We start from the raw sequence: 7,523 nt of genomic DNA on the forward strand, positions 1-7,523 counted from the left end.
AATAAGATATATTGGCTGTAAATACTGTATCTGTCAGCATCACACACAATTATGCGTGAGAAAGAATATGCAGTGCAAATCTGACAAATATCAGAAAACCCTATGAATCTGAAATGCTTCTACATGTTGCGTGTTAATGTGACATTCAATTGCTCATTGGGTTGTGGGCCACACGCATAAGCATACATACGACCCACTTACACACACACGCACCTCAATAACTCAAGTTCTACAGCAGCTGAAAGGCACCTTGCAGATGTGTGCATGGCATGTGAACAACTATAATGACGAGGTTAACATGTAATCCTTCTGGTTTTCACACTCCGGTGATCTCTGCAGTGCTTTCAGATACAACAACAGAACATACACTTGGTGATATCCAAGGTGTACATTGATTTGACGTGTTACAACTGTAGGTAGCATGAACATATAGTCCTCATAGGGCAAGAAGCATGCTGTGGGCGATGCTTGAAATCTGCAACAAAAAAAAACATCTACAGACCTAGAAGGAAAAAGGGTAGCATTCCTATGGCGATATATTCCCAGTATAGTGTATGTACACAACTTGCACAGGTTTGATATTAATCTGACATGAGTGCCTAGGGAAGTTCTCAGTGTTGTGTATTTGACATGCTACGGAAAATATATAAATGACATGCAGTGAGCTCAACATGGAATGGCATCGGAAGTCCGCGGTACTCCAACTTGCAATTATCCATATAAATATTTGATAAGTCACAGATGGAAAAAACAGCCTTGCTTTTCTTTTCCTATTCCAAGAAAACAAGGTTCATTGGATAGAATAGGAGAGTGCAAAGGAGGATGGTAAACAGCAGCTGTAGACTTGAGACTTGGACTTGACTGCTGTGAGTCTCGCCTTATTTGAGACTTAAAGAAGCCCTATTATGCTTTTTTTGGGACTAACCTTTCATACAGTGTGCTATATATGTTTTTATGCATGTAAATGGTGTGCTAAGGCTAAGTTCCCAAAGGACTTCCAGAGGGAGTTTCTGAAATGCCATTGGACTCCTTTGTTTACTTTGACATTAAAGAACACAAAGTTCTGCGAATATGTTTTGCAGAACTTTCCAGATGGTGGTAGATGCATCTCTAAAAAATATGCAAAGGTCATTCAGTGTGTACTCAAGCGAGACAAAAGAGAAATACATATACTAAGATATGTGCCTTTGAATAACTGTATCTATTGTGTATAATAATCACTTGTTTACTCAAAATGTGTGTATGCAACACATCAAAGCCTCTCTGAAAGTTTTCTTCTGTATTGATCTTCTGTCAAGACTTCCCGTTACTTATCCTGTGTACTTATGAAATCTCCACCACTCTCGGATATAAAGCCCTATGCTATCTGAACTTCATATATTTATGTATTCTTTGGTCATTGTCATCCATAACATTTCCTGTTAGGCAAATCTGTCAAAGCCTGAGGCAGGGTCTATCTCAGTGTCCTGTCTGGGTGTGGAAATAAAACACTCATTCCCTTAATTGTTCTACACTCACGTTTCCAACTTTCCCTGAAATGCTTTGTACTTTGAGGAACATTTAAAGTAAAGATACACTTTTTTGATCGGGCATTAATATCTGTTCAATTTCCCCAGCTGCCAGGATGTGGGGATGTGTTTATTTGTGTCCTCTCCGCTGTGTATGGGAAGTTGTGTGTATTAATTACAGTTTATGAATGAAGCTGTAATCTATCTTTTAAATGAACAGCTGTCTGGGTGCCTGGTGGGATGCTCCCAGGTGAGCGTTCTTTATGTCCCCCGTGCTGTCTAGAGATACTTGTTTAAATGGAAGACAAGAAAAGAAGATGGGATTTCATCTATCACGATCAGCATGGATTTAAAGGAACAGCAAACAGCAGTATTGCACAGTTTTGCAGTCCTGAGTCGTGGTGAGTCTGTTCACATATTCGTTCCCATTAACCAGACTTTAAACACTGCCAGAGCTGTGTTCCTGTTATTGTTGACTTCCTGTCTGTCTTCTTCTTCTGCTGTTCCCTTTCGTGTTTACTTCCTGTCTGTCTTCTTCTGCTGTTCCCTTTCGTGTTTACTTCCTGTCTGTCTTCTTCTGCTGATTTCTCTGATGTCCAGCTCTCTGTGTTTTAACCTCTTTCCTTCTTTTGCACTCTTTTTTCCTCTTCCTTACTCGGGACAGTTTAGCCATCATGAATCCAAAGCCTTGCAATCCAGTCAGAGCTGGCTGATGTGGCCAGGGAAAGACAAGTTTGGGGTTCTCTGCTGGAGCTGTTACCTCGCGACCCTGACGGATAAGCGGGAGAAGATGGATGGATGGAATCCAAAAGTGTGGTGCTCTCCACAAATGTATTCAACTACGCTGTAGAACCGGACATACTTTATACTTTGTCCAGGTACCACAAGTTTTAACAACCTCTGCAAACATGGTACGGCAGCCTGTACTATATGTAGCCTGGAAGGAAAAATCCAGAGTGTTACAACGAAGATGCAGCAACACTTGTAGTCAAATGCTCAATGAGTGCATGGCAAATAAGTGAATCAATTCCTCCCTTCTCTCGTGTGGACTATGTTGGCTGAGGAGTAAAGATTCAGAAAGACTAGAAAGAAAATCAACTGGAAACAGAAGGAGAAGGGGATGGAAATAGGAAATTGATGGCACTGAATTTAATGTTTGAGGAATGGAATTGTCCAATACAGCATTTTATAGTGATGCCGCGCTAGGCTCTTAAATGTCTCTTAAAAATGTCATGCCATCTTGCCTACAAAGCCTTTATGAGTGCTTACATAATTGTTTGTTTGTACATTTACATTTCTGTCGTGTTATGCTTACACTGCATATGTTTTTGCATGCTAGTCTAGGTTACTCTTGCAACTAACTATTGTGCTTGGATTGTGTATGTGGCCCTCTCCCTTCCCTTTCTTTTCTCCCCTACATCGCCATGTAATGTTATCTGATGATGTTATCCGATGAGCGGCTTCCAGTAGTGCATGTACTGTATATCCCAAGGGAATTCTGCCACCTTGTTACCGTAGCACATGCAGAGCAGCAGCCTCTGTACATGACATTCTCTAATACAGAGACAGGGGATGGGAAGAGGAAGACGGAGGAAGTGTTTAGTGTGAAAAGGGAAAAGGAGGCAGGTTTCATTCTTCCATTTACACATTTAGCCTTCACACAGTAGCCCGGAGGGATTTCAAGGGCCTGGCTTTCCTGTTCATTGTCTGTGTGTTTGCCGATTCATTGCCTTTGTTCTTCCTCACTTCCAAACTGACCACCTCATTTCTCATCGTTCTTTGCCTCTCTTGCACTGCTATTCCCCTTCAATTGTAGAACCTTTGGACACTTAACTCAGCAGGGGTTATTTTTCTTAGCTTTTCCTCTCACCGTAACCCTGACCCACCTAAATATTGCCTTAATTGACACCCACCTATTTGTATTGCACCCATGAATATACGGTTTCAACTGCACTCAATAACAGAAACGGCAGTCCAAACTAGATTCAACAACTCCAATCACCAACATCGACAATAACATGTTGACAGGCACTCCCACTACACACACATTTTTACGAGAAGCCAACCAATTATTTTGGATCAAAGAAACAGTCATACACATATTCAGACACTGGTGCGGTCAAGTTTGTATACAACTTTACAAATGTCACATGTTATTACACGCAACCACAGATCTTTAGTCTGAGCCTCCAACTCCAACCTTTATCAATCTAAATATTGTCCAATTATAAACCAACCAACATGCATTCCACCCATGAAAAAAGGGTTAGCCACACTGACCATTGGACTCAGTAACAGGAAACTGTTCCCACATACACCATATAAGAACTCACAGCACTCCTTCGCCAATCACACACTACGTTCCAAAATATAGACTTTTACTTTCCCCTATTGAACAGTTTTCCACAGCTCTCAAACATTTCCCAGTTTTGATAGCACTCCCACAACACACATTTCTAACAGCAAACAATCACCTCTTTGGAAACAAGACAACACATATTCAGACACTGGTAAAGTCAGCTTCACATACAACTTTACAAACGTTTCATTTCACGCACACTGTCACAACTCTAGACCTGTTACCCCAACCCTAACCCTAACCCTAATCTGAATACAGCCCCAATCAAAACCCATCCACGTGCACTCCACCCATGAGTATTGAAGAACTGATAAACTTAATATCTTAATGCAGGGGTGTCCAAACAACGGCCCGGGGGCCAAATGCGGCCCGCAGGCCATTTTGAATCGGCCCTCAGCAAATTCTGAAAGTAGAATGGAATATGGCCCACAAATTAAACTTTTGCTTGTCTTATATTGTACTTCTCAAAGATATATGTTAACATATATTAATGAGCCCAATTTCAAATAAATTCAGTCATTTAGGGTGTAAAACATTTTCTAACAAATCTTAGTTGATAAAAAAAAAAAAGCCCAATAACTTATTTCCATAACGAGCTTGAAATGTAACCTTCATATTTACTCTTATTATAAACAATCTGAGGCTTCTGTTTTAAGGAATGAGCTGCCAACAAAATTAATGAAACCCTTAAGAGAGATGGGATGTAGGCTGTTTTTTCCTTAAACCATTTGAAATGATCGCGCATTATTCGCCTACATTTGATTTGTTTTGCTAACTTGTAACTTAACTTATGAGGCAATATTCACCTCTATAAGTGGCCCAGCTCTCTGTGTATTTTTCTGTACGTGGCCCTCGGTGAAAAACGTTTGGACGCCCCTGTCTTAAAGGAAAGCTGCAGTTTGCAAACATCTCCATCTTTTATTTTCGTGCTGTCTTTTTCCAAATTTCTCCCACTCTCTATTTCTTTTTACAATGCATGTGGTGAACTCTGTACTGGTTCAATTTGGTAACCATCTGTCCTGTTTTGAGGGTGCCATTTTGGCTCGAAGCATTCACGCTGATTGAATGGTACAAGATCAGTTTCCAGGCAGTCACAAACCATAGTAACCCAGAATCCCTCTGGAAGGAAAACGGGATCCGCCACTGTTGACTAATATCCCCTCTCATTTCTATCAGCATGTCCATTCATTCAGTGCCATTTCGTACCAACCCTGATATGACTGCCCGTATCTTTTAATCACTCTATTCTTGGTTGATTGAACTCAATACTTTTTCAGCACAAGCTCTGAGAATTTTTTCCTAGCCACACACATTTGTTGTTGTTGTCGCATTCAGGCATCAATGAACAAGCCTTTATAACGGAGCCTGATCCCACCAAACTGCAAAAAAATCCCTCACCATTTTGGAATGAATTCTTACGGAAATAGTTTGAGAAAAATGTATGCAAGAGCTGCTTTTGTAAAATGATGACTTGTACATGCTTACTTGGTGAGCAAATCTTAAATTGAGGTATTTGAGAATCACATTTCCAGCTGTAAGAACAACACTGACCAACCACTTCCACTTCTACGACATCCATGAATGTCAGATTTGTATATCTATTTCAGTGGTGACCTGAAATCCTGACATAAATTCCCGAATAAATTGTCGCATTGGAGGGTCACACAAGTGCAGGACACGGAATAACTTTAAAGAAAATGGCATCGGCAACAGAAACAGAGCAGAACTCATCGAATGATCAATAAACAAGGATCCGACAAACAGGGACAGAAAACCAGAACCAGGAAGAAGTGTAGGAAAAACACGTGGTGAAAAGTCTGATAATCAAGCAGGCGGGAAAACACAAGACAGGAAGTACAAACAGACATAAGATGGGTGGACGACATTTCAAAATCAAACAGGAAACACACAGATTTTGAAAAAATCACACGTAATACATGTGTCACAATACACTTTAAACCCAATTGTTAAAAGTAAAATAAAATAAATAATTACTCAAATATTTTGTGGCACAAATACCCAAATAATATTTAAGGTGGCCTTTTCTTGCAGTGCACAGTGCATGCCTTTTAACAGACTAATTAAAGGGGTTATTCCGCACTCAGCTTACATTTAACCCTCCTTCATTACCCATAAACCAAACCGACTGCCTTACTTGTATTTTAAAGCCAATTAAACACTCTTAGTATGAGAGGAGAGCCGCTGATGGACACAACTTTAAAAACAAAGCCCTGATTAAAGGCATACAAGAGGGAAGGCTTTTTGGCAAATGTTTGGGATAAAAAATGTTTAAAAAAGGGGGGGAAAAGACAAGAGAAAAACAAGAATAAAATGGGAGGATTACTGCTGCATCCCCGTCAGCCAAATGTTTGATTTAGTTTGGTTCTGGCCACTTAAGCCCTGTGTTAGGCCTATTGTTTCCCTAAGCCAATGCTGTAATCCTCCTACTGCAGTGGAGAGACAGAGGTGAAAAAGGGAAGGAATCAGGAAAATAGGAAGGAGTAAAAGCCAAAAAAAGGATTGAAACCACAAGACAGGAAGAGGGAAGAAAAAGTAAAGGGCATCCCCAATATCTGAGAGAAGCAGAATACAGATACAGTCTGAAGTATTGATGCCATCCCCAGTATTTCTTTTCACAGTCACTATCATTCTGTAGTTGTTTCACCCTCCTTTCATGTCGCTTCTCTTCGTTTCATTTGCCGAATGGTGGGAGCTAGAGCCTCCCTCTGTCTCCCAACCACAAAAGCAGCTAGAGTCTTTCTTGCTGCACTCTTTTGGTTTCCTGTCTTTCTTTGAATGGGGTTAATCAGTGAAATCACAAAGCCAAATCCCAGCTAGAAGTAATTAGGTTGTCAAAAAAAAACTGCTCTTTATTTCTGATGGTGGAATAGTCATTCTCTACCTCCTGCTGGGCCATTAGCATCCTTCTTATTATCCATCAATAACTCAACTTTGTGTCTTTGTTCATTCTATGTGAATCTTAAAGAGGCTACATTTTACATTTCTCTCTTTAGTTTCTCTCCCTCTGTCTGAAACACCTCCTTAGGTCGCCTTTGTTTACATATGGAACAGAGAGAAGAGAGGAAAACATGAAGAGACAGAGGGAAGAGTAAAAGGAGGAGGAGAGGTGGATAGCACAGAAAATGTTTGCTGTATTAAACCGTAATCCGTTAGCGACGACTGGGTGTAATCTCGCTCATTAATAACAAACTCGCCGTCTAAGGTACAAACCATCGCAAGACATAACAAATTCCATGGAGGAGATCAGTAGCTGTTAGTGCATTCTGAGGATTCTTGATGCTTCTTTTTACAAACTTCAGATGGGTTTGACGGACATGGAGGGGGACAAAAAATAAAAACAACACACATTGGAATTAGAAACATTCCGAGTCGCAGTAATTAGAGAGGATAAACAAACTTTGGCACCATGAATACCAACATGTGCATCACTGAAAAACTGCTTATCCCTGAGTCTACACTTACCATGCTTTGTTTCTATATTTACATCATGTTTCAAGAGGTGAAAACTATGATGTAATCAAGGGAGGGAAAATAGAACATATCGTGATGATTTGTTGCATACAAAACTATAGCGTTCGTTTGGGTTAGTGTTCCCGTAATGCTTTTTTGGGGATGTTTGGACACCACAGGAAAAG

Source organism: Eleginops maclovinus, chromosome 18 (assembly GCF_036324505.1).
Source record: "Eleginops maclovinus isolate JMC-PN-2008 ecotype Puerto Natales chromosome 18, JC_Emac_rtc_rv5, whole genome shotgun sequence".
Taxonomy (NCBI): domain Eukaryota; kingdom Metazoa; phylum Chordata; class Actinopteri; order Perciformes; family Eleginopidae; genus Eleginops; species Eleginops maclovinus.